The sequence below is a fragment of the Thermobia domestica genome, chromosome 12 (genome assembly GCF_964235325.1).
Source record: "Thermobia domestica chromosome 12, izTheDome1.hap1.1, whole genome shotgun sequence".
Classification (NCBI taxonomy): domain Eukaryota; kingdom Metazoa; phylum Arthropoda; class Insecta; order Zygentoma; family Lepismatidae; genus Thermobia; species Thermobia domestica.
Genome location: NC_137465.1, coordinates 215,400,462 through 215,421,344, shown reverse-complemented (window position 1 = coordinate 215,421,344; position 20,883 = coordinate 215,400,462). Strand labels below are relative to the sequence as shown.

Sequence of the window (20,883 nt, the reverse complement as noted above, 5' to 3'; positions counted from 1 at the left end):
AATTTGGGCCAAAAATTCGAATTTTTGTTTATAAATCCATATCTATAGCAAATCAACTTACGCCAGTCGACCATTGGTTTTTACTGAACAAAGACGGGTACAGAACGTAACACTGGGGTAATTAGGGGCACACGAAAAATTCGTATTTAGGTCCTAACCCTTTATGTTTCTAGTTTTCCCCTGCTTTTCTGTTTACCATATATATATATATATATATATATATATATATATATATATATATATATATATATATAAAACCAAGATTCTTGTTGGATATATTAGTTGTGTAACAATGTTTATTTTAAGATAGTTTTCGTTTGGCTGGTAGCAGAGTTTTCAGTCAAAAAATAATAATTCCCGATTTTAAATGAAAAATTCGGGAAATTTCCCTTTTCCCTCTATTATTTTTCTCTTGATGGCTACATTGAAATAAACGTACCACTACCTGAAAGCCTCTCCTTTGACCTACAGAACACACCATAAAAAGTTTTAATAGGATAATTTGGAAAGCCGTAGTCGGCATAACTGTTGATTTTTGCTTCTGAGGTGTGAAAAGTGTCAAAATTTCATGTGTATGATGACAGGGAATTTTTCTTTCTCTCTTTGTATAGCAGCTAACGACTTCACGTTTTCACTGTTCCTTGTCAACACACCAAATAATTTGTTTAGATGACTTGAATTCATGTGTCAACAGTAGTGCCAGCTACAAAAGAATCTTAAAATTCGGTTAGGGATTTTTTTGTACATTTCTCAATAATTTCAACCTCATTGGTAACACTGCAATGTAACTTACGCCAAACAATAGCCACATCCATCTTCTAAAAAGCAAGGCATTAACCATGACAATAGAGTAAATAGTTTTTGAGCAATAAGTCACTAACTGAAAATATAGGAGAACGTTAAAAATGACTGGGTCCGAAAGGGTTAAAGATGAACAAGTCGTTACGCAATATCCTACAATAATAAATATAGTTTTATTGTTCTTATAACTCTTCTTTTGTAAACTTCTCGTGACGCTGAAGGATTCTGACAATTTCTAAATGAACTTAAGGGGCAAACATTTTGTATATAAATTCACAGAACCGAAACAGAAAATTTTCGAGACGGAACTAGACATGATTCTTTGAGAACTGACATGAAACGAGACGAGACCAGACATTACTTCTCGTCTCGTCTTGTCCTAACTAATACATTTGCATTATATTTAAAATAAATCGGAACTTTTGATACACAGAGATTTTACTAATTTATACCACAACGCAGTGAATGTATAATCTTGAAAAAATGAAATGAAATCTCGCAGGGTTTATGTCCCACCATTATGCCTGTTAGACTAAGGGAAACGGATGGTTAAGCCATTATGCTTCCAGTGCACATAATGGAATCAAGTCCACTTCAGATCATTTTTGTCATATTTTAAGATCTTTATCTGAAACTGTTTTCAGAGCTTAAAACAATCATGTTCAGATATTATAAATAACTCTCATAATGTAAATGAAATGAAATGTTAGGCTAAGGGAGACGAAAGACTAAGCAAGTGAATGTTGATAAACGAATTGGTAGTATGAAAATGTGGGAGGGAATAGGAGCCAAGATCACCACGCACGAGAAATGACCATCGTACATCCCTCTTATAATGTAAAATAAAACAGTGTTTAATTTTTCTATACCGTAAAGAGAAACGTGTACCGTAGAACTTGTCTCTTTCATCATAACTTTGCTAATTCGATTTAAATTTCTTGTGCTCTAGACCACCACCACCGCATGCCAGGATGCTTGTCTCAGATCTTGACTTGCTAAATTTAATACGTTGATGTTATTTCAATTAAATGAAATATCTATTCTGATTATTTCCACCATCTTCATAAGCAATGATGTAACTTACCACCAATTAAACTTACTGTTCGCATCTTCAATTTAAGAGCAACTCTTGCGTTCTCTTAGATCTAAAGAAGCTGGAATCTACAAAAGATATTTGTTACGAGGAGAAATGTTGACATAGAGTGACATACAACATACTGTGTTACTACGCTTGTTTGGTTGTTTGTTTGTGTGTGTGTGTGTGTGTGTTCGGGAGACAAAAACTTCGTTCCCCTTCCGAGACATCAGGGTATGTGGGATTAGCGTTTGAAACAACTTATACATATTCATCGTTCGTTTTGTACACAAAGGATAACATAATCTGGATGTAATTTCAAGGCTAAAAGATTCTTGTGCGTTACCAACAAGGAGGTAGTTGGGGGTCTATCGATGGAGCGAGGGGAGGAGGTTGTTCATCAAAGCATGATCCCTTGAGCTTTGTCCTTGTAGACTCGTTTGTCTTCTAAGAAGGAGATCCTACAGACTCTTAATGCGAAAGGGCGGGAATCGAGAAAAAAAAAGGAGGGAGGCCTGGGAGTTTCTGTAAGCAGAGTCTTTGGGCCAATGAAATATTCCCATATACTTCAAATGCGTTGCACAAGTGCTCTTAAGTTTTCATAAAACAATGTGTAAAGAAATTAAATTATTTTTAGACTTGCAAATTGCAATATGCGTATATACAAAAGATGTTATACGAGAATGACTTTGTACTCCCGTCCTTCCCCACAACTGACAGAGGGAAAAAGATCAGAAATAACAAGAAACTTTCTTTTTTAATACACATTCAGCATTCCAAGGATAAATTCCATGTATGCTCTTAACCTTCTATTCAATCCGAAAGTGGTTGGATTATTACATTCCTGTTTTTAATATTGATCATTATATTACAAACGCACTAATGGATGGCTGGGATTGGTTTTTAGACGTGGAATCAGCATCGAAGATTATAATCAATCTCATCCTTTACCCTTGTATCAAAACCGGATGTGGATTCTGAATCTCAAGATTATATTCAATCTCTTCCATTACCCTTGTATTGAAACCGAATGTGAATTCAGCATCTCAAGATTATGTTCTATCTTATCCTTTAACCTTGTATTGAAACCGTATGTGGATTCGGCATCTTAAGATTATATTCAATCTTATCCTTTACCCTGGTATTAAAACCAGATGCGGATTCAGCATCTCAAGATTATATTCAATCTTTTCCTTTACCCTTGTATTGAAACTGGATGTGGATTCAGCATCTCAAGATTATATTGTCTCATCCTTTACCCTTGTATTGAAACCGGATGGGGATTCAGCATCTCAAGATTATATTCAGTCTCATCCTTTACCCTTGTATTGAAAACGGATGTGGATTCAGCATCTCAAGATTATATTCAGTCTCATCCTTTACCCTTGTATTGAAACCGGATGTGGATTCAGTATCTCAAGATCATATTCAATCTCATCCTTTACCCTTGTATTGAAACCGGATGTGGATTCAGCATCTCAAGGTTATATTCAATCTCATCCTTTATCCTTGTATTGAAACCGGATGTGGATTCAACATCTCAAGATTATATTCAATCTCGTCCTTTACCCTTGTATTGAAACCGGATGTGGATTCAACATCTTAAGATTATATTCAATCTCGTCCTTTACCCTTGTATTGAAACCGGATGTGGATTCAGCATCTCAAGATTATATTCAATCTCATCCTTTACCCTTGTATTGAAATCGGATGTGGATTGAGCATCTCAAGATTATATTCAATCTCATCCTTTATCCTTGTATTGAAACCGGATGCGGATTCTGCATCTCAAGATTATATTCAATCTCATCCTTTACCCTTGTATTGAAATCGGATGTGGATTCAGCAACTCAAGATTATATTCAATCTCGTCCTTTACCCTTGTATTGAAACCGGATGCGGATTCTGCATCTCAAGATTATATTCAATCTCATCTTTTACCCTTGTATTGAAATCGGATGTGGATTCAGCATCTCAAGATTATATTCAATCTCATTCTTTACCCTTGTATTGAAATCGGATGTAGATTCAGCATCTCAAGATTATATTCAATCTCGTCCTTTACCCTTGTATTGAAACCGGATATGGATTCAGCATCTCAAGATTATATTCAATCTCATCCTTTACCCTTGTATTGAAACCGAATGTGGATTCAGCATCTTAAGATTATATTCAATCTCATCTTTTACCCTTGTATTGAAATCGGATGTGGATTCAGCATCTCAAGATTATATTCAATCTCATCCTTTATCCTTGTATTGAAAGCGGATGCGGATTCTGCATCTCAAGATTATATTCAATCTCATCCTTTACCCTTGAATTGAAACCGGATGTGGATTCTGCATCTCAAGATTATATTTAATCTCATCCTTTACCATTGTATTGAATCCAGACGTGCATTTAGCGTCTCATATGTCTCTGCATGAAAAGACATATTCATAAGAAACTAATTTCTGCAGGAGACAAAATAAAATACAAAATAATACAGCTCTGTTTTAGGTTTACAAGTGAAGGGTTACTAGTGAAAAATCGTTACAAGTTCTTTACAATGGATAAAATAAGTGTGTCTTCATAAAGATGACTGTATTAGATACTATTTTCCACCGGCGCGGCGGTGTATTTCTGCAGAGTGTACAGAAGTTGTATTTTATGTTCACAAGTGGAGCGTTACTGGTATGAAACCATGACAAGTACTATTGAAACTATATCATTATCAAAACCTATTTGTTTTCACTACTCTCGCTTACGCATACTATTCATCATCACTACCCTCCCCTCGGACGCATCTTCGTGCTATCGCGCGAGCTCACCAGCTTCGCTCTGCCCTGACTCGGTTAGATAGCATTCGTATTTGATAATGGTCAACTAGCACAGATTGGTTTGTGTTTATCTGCAGTGTAGTTTTATGTCATAAATCCGACCGCTATATTTATACACATTTCCTAAAATAATTGTATTTTTTCAACAATTACTTGTGGTGGTCTCCTTGGATTGTATCTATGCTAAATGGAGTAATGTCACGTCGCCTAACGCAAATGTTTTGAAGATCAATAAGAAGGAAATTGGTGAAAGAATTATACTTTTTGAACAATTATTTTGAGTAGTGTGCCAAAACTTGTCGTGCACGTTATATTCTTATACTTTAAACAAGAGCCATTCTTGTCGGTCAAAAGCTTCGCAAGTAGCTAAATCTTACAACCATATGATATTTAGTAAGATTGACATGAACATATTAAACTGCGTATGACATAGGTATAAGTTCCCCCCAGTACAACGTAAGTTAGCAATCCAATTGATCACCTACCTGTTTCTTGAAGAAATTCCTTGTGTTATCACGAGAGGGTACTGCCATCTGTTGTGTCTTTCATTTGAGAAGATAATGTTTACAACATGTAGACTTTCCTTGATCAAAATGCAGAATTATTTACCTTCGTTACCAGCTTTAATAATAAAGCGTTAGAAGTTGTACTTATTCAAGTTTAGAAAAGCATGTATTTATAGGTATACTCTCATCATAACATCACCTTTTCTTTCACGTAAAAATAATTCTCGAAAGCCATATTTGCGAGGATATATACTGAGGCCCGTATCCAGAGGGGTCTAGGGGGACCGGGCCCCCCTAAATGTTCGCTGGCCCCTCCTAAAATTTTCACTGTATGCCTGCAAATGAACTATAATATAGTGATAAACTATAATATGATTGAATCGGGCCCCCCTAACTTCAGCCATCTCTCCCCTACAATTTGGGGCTGGCTACGGGCCTGTATGTACTCAAATCTTATGATATTTCTGCATAATATATAAATTTGTCCTTTGAGTTTTGCCTTCAAGATGAAATTACTAGGGTTGCCAACCATACGATAATTCATCGAATCTTACGATAATTCCCTGCGATAATTTATGAATACACGATAATTTTAGAACGCACACTTAATTGCAGTTCTTGAATGTGCAAGTTTATTGTAGATGTGCATTACCCCATCAGGATTCGGCCGACTACAGTCGGACAATTTGTCCATGCCGACCAGATGCCGCGGTCGGATTGCCCGCGTCTCTCCGCGCGATTTTCGACCGCGACGAATAGTTGCCTTGCCGAGCAGTCGGCAAACAGCCGGAAATGAGCATTAAATGCGTCGTCGCCGCCGTCGGAAAGTTGCCTTGCCGAGCAGTCGGCAAACAGCCGTAAAGGCGCAGTAAATGCACCGGCGCCGCCGTCAAAAATAGGCCGGTATAAGGAGTTGGCACAGGGTCGGTACAGGGTCAGCGGCTCTGACGATCGGTAACAGACGGCAAAGAGTCTACAAAGGCCATTTTATTTTACGACTTTCGACCGCTTGCCGCCTCGGCAAAAGGTCGGCAACTTTGAACGAGTAGGTCGTCGTGCCGCCGCGGACGGATGCCGGCTGAATGCGGCGGCCCACCATCGTCGACGGTGGCAATCCGCCTTTCCGACCGCGACTTCCTGATGGGGTAAAATAATCACGAAACACAGGCACAAAGATTTTTAACAGTCATTCCAGCTAAAACAAATCAATAATTGATTTCAAAGATTGACAGATGGCAACCCTGTATTCATTCCTTAAATTCAATTACGTTTACGAAGGAATGGAAACACTGTTGCTGTTTATAGTAGTGTTAGTAAGGATTTAAAAATGGTGAAGAAAGTGACGCTTCTTTGGAGTTCGAAACTGAAGACTACTTCATAAGTTTATTTTATATTATTGCAATTATTAGTAGCATTATATGTACTTGTTTTTACAATTATCACATGCATGACGAATATACGATAATTTTAAAGACCAAAATCGATAATTTTGTTCTCTGAGGTTGGCAACTTTGATTATTAAGTATATTTTTTATAATGGTAATCTATGTTTTGAATTGAATAATTTTGTCTGTAATTTATAAATTAAATAAAATATTATTTATTCTTTAGTCAAAAGAAATGTTGACGGATTTTGTTGGTATAATTTGTTCCGTTTGAATGATCCAGATAACAAGCTTTGGGTCTTACTATTTTTAATATTGAAAATGAGCATCTTCTCATCCAGGAATGAATTCTGGCATCTTGGTTCGCTTGATTCTAAAAGATTCAGAATCCTTTTAAGCTTAAGATGCAGACAGCGAATAAAACAGAAAAATAAAGCAAGAAACGTCTAAAGGCGGGAAGTTTTGTAGGGAAAGTGGGACATTGTCTGATGTCTCAAAGGAAGGCTGTCTTAAGAGAAAGAGAAAAAAACAGAGTGTTTTTTCCTGAGTTTTCCCTTCTTCCACCTGATGTTTGCACTTCACGTTCAACCATGGCTATGTTTGAATGACAGCGCGCAGAGGCTCATGGGATAGAGTTTAGTTGGAGATTGTTATGTCTACAGTTGTGTTTAAATATTTATTCTGAAAACAGTCGGCGGAATACCCTTTGGGATTTACGTTTCCTTCATATGGACTCTTAGGTAACTCATGGAAACGGACCCCTGTCACCGCGACTGCTACCCTTACATGAATATCTATCCCATGAGTTCCCAAGTCAACCATTCTTTTTTTTTTTTCATTCATAAAAATGCAAAGGAATACAGGTCACATATATATTGCTGTTTTATGGTTAAAAGCGAGTGAGAACAAATAATGGAACAATAAACTAGTCAAGGGGCTTCCTGTAGATATTTTCTTTTATATTTGGTAATTATTTATAGTTGTATTATCCAACAGCTCGTATGTTGAATAATTTTAAAATTAAATGTATTGCAGGTTTCCTCTCATACGTGTTTTACGTTTAGGAAGGTAGGTAAAAAAAAAATCAAAATTGCAATAAATTATTATAAAAATGAGGACTAAATATTTCACTCTAACGTCTCACGATTATTGCCCTTTAAGCTAAGGAAGACGGATGGTTAAGGCAAGTGATGATGAATGAATCGGTGGAATGGGAATGTGAAAGGAAATGAGAGTACCCCGAGCAAACTCACGGACACAATGCTGTCCACCACAAACTTACTTGGCCGAGGTTCGAACCAGGGACTCTACACTCCAGAGGTAAGCGCTTCACCACTGAGCCACCGTGCCCCTAGATTGTTATGAAAATTTCTAACACTGATATGTACGATTTGAAATAGTGTTGTAATTTGTAGGAAGAGGCAGGGAGGAAACTGCCACCATTTAAGATTGCTGCGTTCCGCAGGGGGCACTTGAAGATAAAACTTATTTTTTACTCCAGTTGATATGAAACGAACATGAGCATATAAATAAAACATGGAATTAGTTCTACTATTCGTTCCTCTAGAAATAATATATTCTTAAGACTATATATTATTTTAAAAAGAATAGAAATAATTTAAGGTGTTTGTACTGCCTCATTATATTACGTGAAATAGGTTCCTTACCCATCTCCGTGCTGCACCGGGCAAGAGATACTGCCCTATCTCTGAGCTGCTAAGGGTAAGAGGTGCCTTCAGATCTAGCCGCAACGGGGAGGACATATTATCCTACCTCTGAGCTGCAACGGAAAAGAGGTATCCTCACCATTCTACATGCTGCATCGGGCAGGAGATACTACTTTACCTCTGAAGTGGTACGTGCAATAGGTTCCTTACCCATCTCCATGCTGCATCGGGCACGATATACTATTCTACCTCCGAGCTGCTACGGGCAAGAGGTTCCTTTAGATCTAGCTGCAACGGGCAGGATATATTATCCTACCTCTGAGCTGCAACGGAAAATAGGTATCCTCACCTTTCTCCGTGCTTCATCAGGCAGGAAATACTATCCCACCTTTGAGCTGCTACGGGCAACATATTTCTATAGACCCAATGCTACGGGCAGAAGGTCCTGATTATAGAGGAGAAAACTATTAGATAATTATTTAATTGTAAACTTGTATATAAACTGTATAAAATGATTTCTGTATAATAATAACCAAGGTAAGGGAAAGCCAGTTACCTTTACTCTACCAAACAATATTTAGCTTTAGAAAATAATTTGTTTCTCACTGTTGTCTCGAAAACGACGCATGAGGTTTTACATTGACGAATATCGTTTTGTTCTACTCAATGAGGTCTATGGATTGGTATGCGTTTGAGCTAATAATATTTACATAATTCTTTACTTTTGTGCTATTTTTATTCGTATTTCCAGAATACAAAGAACACTATTATTGTACACCTTATTTACATATGAACAAGTAACACGCAAACCTAATAATAATAATACGTTGTGTCTTGGATTACAAACCAAGATTAAGAGTGACGAATGATCGGCTGTTTATCTATCAAATGTATAAATGTTTGGGCGACGTTTGCGTGTTACTGGCGTCGTTCTAATCGTTCAATGAAGTGACATGTTGTTATAATTCTGTTAAAGAAAGAAACACATAGATCCACTGCTATCCTGTTCCATAATCAAATTACTAGTTTGAAGATTAAATCTCATTTTCGGCACGTGCAATAATTAGGAACAATTGCAGTGGCGAAGCCTGTTGTGATGGTGTGAGGCCGAGTCTATTTTTTCAATCTATCTAGTCTATATTTTGTTTGACCAAAGTTGTTCAGCAAATTCTTATTAATTTTAATTACAAGCTCTTATTTGCTTATATAGTGACTAGCGCGCATGTCTTTTGGTGCACGTGGTCCAGGGTTCTCTTTTCGGTGGGAGATCATTAGAATTTGAAGACATTACGGTTTGTTGAATTCCATGTATGAACTGTAGACCTACATCTCATATAGTTTTGCTGCTGAAATGGGACGTAAAATCTCAATCAATAAATAAACAAAAATTAAATTGTTGTTTGATCTTTCTCGAACTTCTGGAGACAAATCTGCTGGCTGGCACTATTGGTACTTCCCTTCCTGTCAACAATTGTTTTGCCTCAATGAAGAACAAGCTATACATGCTATTTGTATATTAACCCCTTACACTGAAACGACGAGTCTAGCTCATCATGGCCTCCCGGTGCCAAATCGCAGAATGACGACTACACTCGTCATTTAATTTAAACTATTGTAGCATCACGTAGGGTTACTATATTGATGTTTTGAAAGCTACATAATGATAAACCATCTATAATACACTTTTATAACTTATACTTCAATTATCAGAATTCAGAAAATAAATCGCAGTGGAAGGGGTTAAAGTACTAGGTTTATATGTTTGTTCCTTTCGACAATTTCAGATGCTTTATAAATGTGGCGTTTTTGTTGTTCTATACCAAATTTTGTGTATCTTTACTAGTTCTCGTTGAAATTTTCCGACATCATGGCATAGGCTTTCTTTTCAATGTTTTAGATGTCGTTTTGAGCCCATAAGTTTAAGATAGTCGCTACGGAGTTGCTAAGGTTTATATTCTTGTGTTAGGCAACCAGTAAAGGAGCTTCGTATAACGGGTTAACGTGCATTGCAGGCGTATTGCTTTCATTTGAATGCCAGAAACTATGATATGTTGACAACTTCAAAGCCTTGTAGAGCTGCAATGAGGGCGTACTCGAATACATATTTATGAGATAATTTTATCCTATTAATAAAAATATTTTAAAAAGTTACTGGTTTCTGTTAATTTGGTTTGACAGTTACCACGATCTGGTAGAAGAAAATACATAAAGAAATCAACTAAACAAACACTGTTTTCACGGATAAAAAAGATGGTACTTGAAATCCTCCGGGTCTAACATGAAAATTTTAATACATTTATCATAGAGTAATATGCCAACTTTTTAAAATATATATAGAAAGAGTTCATTTATAAAATACGTAATTTTCTTAACAGTCTTTGAAATTATACATCTCATTTAATGAAAAACAAACTTGAAAGACGCTTAATAAATACCCATAAAATATACATTTTCTTTCAACCAAATATGAAAAAAGAAGTCAGTCAGACAAGCATAGACATTTTTTAAATAAAGAAAAATTACCAAAGAATCTTTCTTTTAAAAAGAGCATACTTTTCAAATGAAAGTATTTCAAAAAAGAGAACTAGTTTCAAAATCGACTCATGCTTCGAGGCACAACGGTGTATTATATAAATGTACTCCATGCACACATTTTTAAACGCATGTCCTTCAGAACAAGACACACCATATCCATCATAAAAAAGGAAGGTGGTTTGTTACACGTGTTGAATCTCCTATATAATTAAATTTTTTGGTATTATATATATATGGAAGGATCGAAGTGCTAGATAGACAAATGGAAGAGAGTTGAGCGACATGTGTGTTGAACGGTAAAAGGTACGGGGCTTGGATGGAGATGGAGGGGCGTAACTGTAACGAACGTGAAATTGTATTACGTCTAAAGCAGAAAATCTAATTGAAAACCTCAAAAGCCAATGCCACTTTGACATGACAAAGGTAAAGAAAAGTTCAGCCAGAGAGAGCTTTTTGGATATATATATATATATATATATATCAGTCTCGTATTCTCTTTGGAAGCTCTCATTTCATTACATAATAAAGCTTGAAATTTCCTATACTGTAGACCATATATAAATTTGCTTCAAAGGGTTTTTTATTTTACTCCTCTGGCTCACTGAGATATTTTAAAATATTTTCCAAAAACCAGACTTAGTATTTAACTCTCGTCGAGCACTGTTCACTCAATACGGAGGCAAAAGCATTTACTATTGAACCGCAGCGTTATTAGTTCTATTAGAGGTAGTGTTATGTGGTCATAGTTTGCCAGGTGCGCAAAAACAAGAGGATACACCACTAAAATACAAACTATATTGCAGTGCTGCTGCACTGCCTCAAACTGGTTTTAAACTAGGGAACTGTTTTTTCATTACAAAAGCCCCATTTATCATCCTAAAGACAAAGTATTATGGTATCTCATATGCACAATCTAGGATCAATATTAACAGGCCAAAATCATATCAACGAAGAAATTAAATGTCAACTAAAAACAGGGAATTCGTGTTATTATTCCTTTCAAAATCTTTTGTCGTCGCGAATTCTGTCGAGGAATTTGTAGCTTAAAATATATTAAGCGATAATCATACTCGTTGTACTGTAGTGTCGCGAAACATTGTTGGTTACTCTGAGGGAAGAACGGAGACTGAAAGTATTTAAGAATAAAATTCTGAGACGAATATTCCGACCCAAGAGGAATTTAAATTGGGAATGGCGGAAACTTCATATCGAGAAAATGCATGACTTATAGTGAATGTATTACGTACTAATAGTTTATGCTGAATTGTTTCGTATGTACGTATGGGCAAATTTGCAAACATGCGGTGGATTCTATGCTCTTCTAACTACTAATTATTGATAGATAATACACAATAGAATGATTTCTGTGGCTTGAGGAAGACACAGTGGGAGACATAACTTGAGGCCATGTGCTCCCACCAATGTTTTGAGTGACAAAAATAATGTAAGTTATTTTTTATATATTTTTGAAGGTTTATAGTAAATTTATGATATACTTATCGTAGTCTGAGTTCTGTCTGCCCCCAGTTTTTACCTTCTACGTCCGCCACTGAGAAGATACATACAAAATTTTACTAAAATCATATAAGTTATACAAGAGTTGTCGTGTTATAGAAAAAACGGACAGATAAACATAAAAATGCTGGTTGAGTCGAAAGGTAGAAGCTCATTGCGCTCGCTTCAATAAATAGTATAGATACGAAATTGAATATATTTAGAAATAGCAAAAAAAGGATAAGATAAAAAGAGCAAACTTTTTATAATGACTAAATAAAAAATAACACAGAGGAAATATTAAGGATACGAGAAAATGCAGGTATATTTGTTGGTGTGCCTACAAACTGTGAATTAACAATATTACAATATCTCGCACATGGCTCTGTTTACAAACAATCAACACATATTTGTATTCATAACACTACCACGTGCACCCTACTACAGAAGACTACAGCAGCAGACGATATGAACTCCAGCTATACTACTAGCCACGTGACCAAGAAGGGCCACTAGCGCCACCAACACACTGGAGCAGTATAAAACTAGAGGGGTCACAACAACTGGTATCAATCTTTAGCTGATCAAATCCACACTCTCAGCTTGCCTGGAGCTTTAAAAAAAAACCTAATCGAAAGCCTTTAGCTTGCTCGGAGCTCTAAGCCTACTATCCTACCCACTTAATGTTCCCAAAACTCTATGAGATTCCCAACCTCAGCCACGCAACTTTATGGCTTTCAAACCCATTTCTGCTTGCTCAGAGCATTTAGTATATTAAATCCACTCCACTTAATTTATTCGAAACTGTGTAGAGATCCTTTTCTAGGCTGTTGGGACCTTGAGATACCATATTTAAAACATTTTACGCTATAGTAATTTTTGTAACATACCGTTTATTTAAAATATGTAACAAAACTTAGTAACAAAAAAAGAAACAATTCCTAAGCATAACTTTCTGTACTTTTGCTCTACCTAGAAAATCTTTACAATATTAATTGAATCATTACGAATACTCGGTAGGCCTTTTCTTAAATATGAATAATACATTTACACGGATGCATAGAAGAGGAACAAGAGTGTGACGTGTTAGATAAACAAAGGAAGATCAGATCAAAGTGTATATATATATTTATTGAATGTCCTGCTTAAAGATTTAACAAGAATTTCAAACGAAACGAGCTGTTCGTGTGTTTTCTTAGTCGAGCAGCCAGATTTCTGTTTGCTTTCTAAGAAGAAGAAAACTAAGAAAAAGAAAAACAGAAACAGACGAAAAAGAGAGAGAGAAATGAAGAAGATGTCGACGACGAAGAAGAAAGTGCAACTGAGCAAATACGAAAGGAAAGCCAAATTAGTTAACGGGGTGTTTGCTCTAGGAGAACGCTCCAATTAACCGTTTTCTTCAAATGTTACAAGAAATAAACAGCCTTCATGGTACAAGGAAAAGAAAACATAATAATAATAAAAAACGAATTCTGCTAATTTTCTCATTCATAAAACAAATACAAGAAACATTACACTTTATTATTCAATTAGTGTTAAGTGCGTTTATACATATATACATACAAGTTGGGATCATCTACCTCAAAGCGCCCTTTTTATTCTGAAATGTACTGCATAATCATTAGATTAACTGCGTTGCCAACTCATCGTAAAGATATATATATTTTTTAAATGATAGTACGTCAAGTTATTACAGATTTCCAAACTTTACATGAAATAAAAAGTTACAGTAACACATTTAACTTTTTTCCGGATTTATGGTGTATATATACACAACTGTTTCAAAATGCTCGTATAACATCTATTCCTTTGGGGATCCCATGGTACAATTTGTACCATACGGAGTGTTTCATTGTACATTGCGTTATAACTCTCCTATTTGAGCTTTTTCGTCCGTTTTTTTTGTTTTTGTTTTTCAAGTTCAGAGGCATTGTAGAAGACCTTACGTCTGGTTTCACACCTTCCTGCGTCGAGACATAGGAGGTGATGACGTCATAATTCTAAAATATATATTTTCTTTTAATATTGCGGGGCCTGTCTATGTTCATTATTTTTTAGCGGGCTTATTTTTGCACGTAGAAGATTGAAATTTTGCACAAACATTCAGTCCACCGAGTAGTATTTACCAGATTTTTAAAAAAGATTTCTGCGTTAAAACAGGGGAGATCCAGAGGGGCAAAAAGTTGAAAAAAGGGATATTTTACCAAAAAATCAATTCTTCGCGATTTTCCAGCCTTAGATACATGATGGAGGCGAGTGAATGGTACCGCCTGAAAGACAGTTCTATTGTAAAGAGAATAATGTACGACACATGACCCTAGGGTAATTAGGGAAGTGTCAGAGAATTTTTATCAAAATATACTTCTGTATAGAGGAATTTTGGACATTTTCGGTATTATTTTTTGAGGGCTTAATTTTGCACCTAGAAGATTGAAATTGTGCATGAACATTCAGTCCACCGAGGAGTATTTACCAGATTTTTTCGTACTTCTGTGTTAAAACAGGGGGATACAGAGGGGCTAAAAGTTGAAAAAGGGAAATTTTTACCAAAAAATTCCTTTCACGGGATTTTCTCGCCTTAGAAATATGATGGAGACAAGGGAAAGGTACCGCCTGAAAGGAAGTTCTATTCTGAAGAGAATGATGTGTAATCCATGATCTTAGGGTAATTAGGGATGTCTCAGGGAATGTTTAAAAATTTCCCTCTGTATACGGGAATATGGGACATTGTCGGTATATATTTTTTTGACGGGCTTACTTTTGTACCTGGAAAATTGAAATTGTGCATAAACATTCAGCCCACCTAGTAGTATTTATCAGATTTTTCAGATCTCTGCGTTAAAACAGGCGGGGTCCAGAGGGGCTAAAAGTTGAAAAAAGGTTATTTAGACCCAAAAATCCCTTTTTCGGGATTTTCCCGCCTTAGATACATGATGGAGACACGTGAGTCATACCGCCTGAAAGGCAGTTCTAAGCTGAAGAGAATGATGGGCGAAACATGTCCCTATTGTAATTAGGGATGTCTCAGGAAATTTTTTACCTGAGATCATGGTGTTTTACGGTAATTTGGGGCATTGTGGGAATTCTTGATAAAATTTATCCCGCCCTTAGTATTCAAAATAGAAACTTGAAATTTGGCACACACATTCAGTATACCAAGTACTATTTATCAGATTTTCTTAGATGGCTACGTTCACACAGGGCCGCTCCAGAGGGGCCCAAAGTGCGAGAAAAAATCCCTCCGAAATTTTTCGTTTGACATCATTTTTCCCGTTCCTGGTATATGGTATAAGCATGCAAGTGGTACCATTTGAAAGCCAGCTCCATTCTGAAGAGAATGAGGTATGAACCATGATCCTAGGATAAATAGTGACGATGCATTAGCTGCTTGACTGAAAGTCTAAAAAATAGCCCAAAAAGCCGGGTACCGGAAAGGGCTATTCCTGCTGGACTTCTTTAATTGTTCAGTCATACATGCATTGTGAAACAGGTCACCAAGTTGCGTTTTGAGAAGTAGCTCGCCAAGTTGTAGGGGTCATGACGTCATCTGTTTGGCCTTCAGGAGTATAACGCAAAAGGCTTATTTTATTCTCTAGCAAATGCTGTATGAAAGGTTTTATGGGATCCAAATGCACATGTATATATCGTCGACATGCACATCAGACAGAGTGCCTGTATTATGGTTTCTTTTCTCGTTCTTCTCGCCCCTCTTCATTTTTCTTATCATCACACAGGCTGTCCAGAAAGGCCTAAACTTTCGAAAAAGAGATTTCATAAAACATCATAATTTTCCTTTTCAAGTATGTGATACGTACATGCAAATGATACCATTTGGAAGGTTGCTTTATTCTGGAGCGAATGAGGTACGAACCATGATCCTAGGATAAATACTGATGAGACTGAAAGTCTAAAATTTACCTTAAAAATCCCCAAAGGGTTAAGTATTACAATCTAAAGAAACTACAGGGTTTTCATAAAGTCTAGACGGATTTAATTTGCTTATAATTTTCATAAAAATGCTCATAATGAAATCAAATAAAGTGCAAACGGTAGCGGAAGGATTAAATTTTTTTAGTTGGCAACACTGTTAGATAAGCGGCAACTCTGAACACGTTAAGAGAGGGAGAGGGATGGCAAGGGTGAGTTTTTTACCAAATTCCATCATTGTTGTTTTCATTGTTGTTTCAATGTTGACTGTTAAAAGTAAGTTGTAAGCTGTATTGGTGTGTGTGTCTTTTAAAGAAATAAATAAATGAAAAACTCCTCTGAGAAGACTATTTTTTTACCGTATCAAAGATGGCGTCGGTAAAAGAGAAAGCGCAATGTGTTCTGTGGTACGCAGAGCTAAAATCACCAATTCTGGTGTGTCGAAAGTTCACCAAAGAGTTCAAAAATCCGGCACCGACTGAGAGTGTAATCCGAAAGTGGCATGCTAAGTTCTTGGAGACAGGAAGCGTCCTGGACCGTCCTCGAAGTGGAAGGCCGCCAACATCGCCTGCAACAGTGAGCAGGATAAGGGAAAGCATCATCAACAGCCCACAGAAGTCGATTCCTAGACGGTCCATGGAACTCGGAATTCCACAGACAACCGTGTTTAAGATAGTCAAGAAGACGATCAAGGCCAAATTTTACAAAATCAAGATAGTCCAGGATCAAACACGGATTTCGGATCAAACACGGCGGAACGCTGTGAGTGGATTCCAGCACCGCCTACGCGAATGTGTGGACGTAAATGGCGCCCAGTTGGAGGTGTGGCGGTGAATGAACTGAGCTGGTGCAGATAACAGGTAAAAATTTAATCCTTCCGCTACCGTTTGCACTTCATTTGATTTCAATATGAGCATTTTTATGTAAATTATAAGTGAATTAAATCCGTCCAGACTTTATGAAAACCCTGTATAATATCACAAACATCTACATTTTGGAAGTCTCTGCAACACTAATAATGAAAGTGCCTCAGTCGGGGTAATGCTCATTAAAAATCTCTTTGTGTTTAATACTTATGATCATAATACGTCTGACGTATTTCGATTAAATGAACGTAGGAACAAAGAAAGAATTGGGAAATTAAATTTACAGAAAATATTTGTTTCGATAAACTTTAGATGAATATCAATTCAATTATGTAGATGGTTTTTCAGAATACTTAAGTGTCATGCAGAACAACTTAAGAATCATATGCGCTCATACAATACAAAAATGATGACATACGAGGACTGACAATAACAATAAAGTAATGAGAATTGTTGAAAAAGAAAACACCTTTACATACATTTTTAACCAAGCACAATGTGATCACCTTAAAAGTACTCCCTTTGTTGCCTGCACACACTTACTCCATCGGCGTTTCCATTGTTGGTAGCGTCTCTGGAAGTCATCTTTTGGGATGCCTACCAAAGTCCGTGTTACAGCTGTTTGGATATCTCTTTCTGCTTCAAAATGGTGTCCTTTAAGAATTCCTTTCACCTTTAGGAACAGAAAAGAAATCACACGGAGCGATGTCCGGTGAATAAGGAGGGTGTGGTAGCACTGTCATGGATTTTGAAGACAAATACTGCCGAACAGACAATTCAGTATGGACTGGTGTATTATCGTGTGGAGGACCCAGGTTTCAGCAATCTCTGGACGAACACGATGGACGTGTTTTCGAAGTCTTTCGAGAATTTCTATATAGAAATGTTGATTTACTATCTGCCCTGGAGATACCCATTGTTTATGGACAATTCCACTGGAGTCAAAAAAGCACATAAGCATGCATTTCACCTTGGATTTCGACATGCAGGCTTTCTTTGTTGTGGCGAATCTTTCGAACACCATTGAGCACTTGGACGTTTCGTTTCGGGTTCATATTGAAAACACCAACTTTCACCAGCAGTAGTAATTCTGTTCAGTAAATCCGGGTTAGATTCCACTTGGTCCAACAAATCGCCACAGTCCTCCGGTCATCTTTTTGTTGCTGTGTGAATTTTTTCGGAACCAGTTTGGCACACACTTTTCGCATTCCCAAAATTTTCAGTTGATATCAGATGCACTGTTTCTCGATTCATGTTCAGTTCATTCGCAATCATTTTCACGGTTAACCGTCTAACCGCTCTTACAAGTTCCCTCACTTTGTCTGTGTTATCTTCCGTTCGCGTTGATCTGCGGTCGCCCACTGCGGTGTTCATCTTCGATTATTGTTCTGCCTTCTGCAAACTTTGAGACAACGAAACATTTGTGCCATCATTAACCTTTTATTTCCAAAGGCCTGCTGAAGCTTCCGGTACGTTACTGCGGCAGTCTCACCAAGTTTCACACAGAAGGAGATTGCATAGCGTTGCTCAATATTACGTGCTTCCACTGTTGTGAAGGGAATCCAACACGCGACCGCACTCTTGTACCTCTAACTTCACAATGAATAATATTTTGTGAGTGCTACGTGCTGTGCTAGTGGAGGAGGCACAAGATCACACGCTGTCAGTGGTTTCAGTCTGCAGGGTTGCCAATATCAGATGAAAAAAACATTCTCATTACTTTATTGTCGGAGTTCGTATTATTGGGAGACATGGACCATCGAACCCTTATAGATTTCTATTGTTATTATTTGACTATTGATTTATGTACATGTTTCAGTGTAATATGGCCAACGTGCTGTATCTGGAACTATACAAATAAATATTTTTTTTGAGTAGTTCAAATGATGACGATTCTACGAGTAGCTTGACATCAAGCTGGGAACGCCATTTTAAAAATGCTTTTATTTTATAATTGTGATCACATTGATGAAAACTTTTTCTGAACAATTCTGCATAAATGATTGAGATTGTGCTTTCTTTTCTCTTTACGTAATTTTTCAGAATGATTGATCTATCTTGACGTACTTTATCAAGGTACACATACGAGGTGTGTTTAAAAAGGAAAATTTAACAAAACACAGGTTTTCCTATTCATGTTTTATTGCTCAGACACACATTTTTTCAATCAGTATCCCCTTCAAAGCACTCTGCTTCACTATCAATAGGCTACACTGTTGTCCATATTTTTTCCACACTTTTTTATTTTTAATTATTTATTTATTTGTTTATTTGATGGGGTGTGGTACTCTTGTCGCACTTTCCTAATTATCTTCCATGGACTGGAAGCGACTCCTTTTAAAGTGGTTTTAAGTTTAAGAAATAGAAAAAAAGTTTGCTGCACGATCTTAGCATGTTGGTCGAGGTCGTCCAGTCCTTGAATCTTCGGCAGATGAACTTATGCTCTCCTTAAAAAGCTTAAACCGATCATGTCACTGCGTTCAGCTTATTCAGTCATCCTTGTATGCCTGGTTAAGGATTTGGAATTTTTTCCGTGAAAGCTTTCATCATTTTACGCTTGAAATTTTCGTAGCTGTTATTATGCATCTTGTCCAAAACCAGGCGAACCACCAACTTCGGAATAAATGCCTACCAGAACATGGTAAATAAGTACTGATACAAAAATTGCTAAATTTTCAAAAAAAAAAAAAAAAAAAAACAAACAAACAAACAAAATATTCAATCTCTTATCATTAAAAATGAAAAAAAACATATTATGGTAGACACTAAATTATGTTTCTTTCTTTCTTTCTATTTTCAGATAATTGTTAATCTGTGATTTTTGTGCACTTGTTACGGACCTAAAGTTAAAGCAAGATGGCGGCCTTTGTAGCGAAGCAAATGGTCGGCAACAAGCTGAACGCCGTTAAAGGTAAGTTATTATTATTATTATTATTATTATTATTATTATTATTATTATTATTATTATTATTATTATTATTATTATTATTATTATTATTATTATTATTATTATTAGAGTTAGGATTTTTAGGTGCACATCCTTTTTATTTTAGAGATAGTGTTGTCATAATATACCCTTGTACCTTGTATTGCCTCCGGATGGGAGTAGACATAATTTCCTAGCACTTTTAACCGTTTCTTGGATCCTTTATCCTTTTCCCCCCTTTTCTCCTTAATCTGCCCCTTATCCTCTTCTCTCTCCTCTTTACTGATACACTCATGTCCAAAATGATTGTCGCATATCTATAACTGTCTTTTTGTTAGAATATAATTTTATAATGATTTTGCAGAGTACTTTTAATACTGATACTATGTGTACAATCGGGAAATGGACATTTGTAGTAAATTTCATACGAAAAGAATTATAAATACGAAAATTAGAATGAGTAAAACAAAATGTTGCTAAATGGACAAGAAAGTTTTATTATCGTTTTATTGTTCTTATTTACTGCTCTTTTGACATGAAATTGGCCACATACATGTCTTTGTCGATTATACACATACTAACATTAGGAGAAATACCTCGCGCATTTGTTATCAAATTATATTCCTACAACAACATATTTATAGACATGCGACAATAATTTTGGACATGAGTGTACATTCTAGAATCTTCAAGAAAAAAGGAATCCAGCAGTCTCTATTGTGAATTGTCTTTAAACGACCAGTGGTTTGAAGACGAAATTTACAAGAATGTAATGCTACGCTATGTTGCCATTCGTCACCGGACACCCGTATCTTGTAAGGTCACCTTTTGCCACAGTGACCTCCCTCAACCGAAGGAAGACTTTTCACCAATTTGCGATAC

At 36.4% G+C, this 20,883-nt stretch overlaps 1 long non-coding RNA gene across 1 annotated transcript in view; it reads left to right on the top strand.

Annotated features, from left to right (window-relative positions):
• LOC145665868 (uncharacterized) overlaps nucleotides 1–19,996 on the top strand; it is a 568,569-nt gene extending 548,573 nt beyond the window's left edge. Inside the window, exon 3 of the long non-coding RNA XR_014127668.1 lies at nucleotides 19,876–19,996. This is a non-coding gene — a long non-coding RNA (uncharacterized LOC145665868). The remainder of the gene's footprint in view (nucleotides 1–19,875) is intronic.
• The last annotated feature ends 887 nt before the right edge of the window (nucleotides 19,997–20,883 follow it).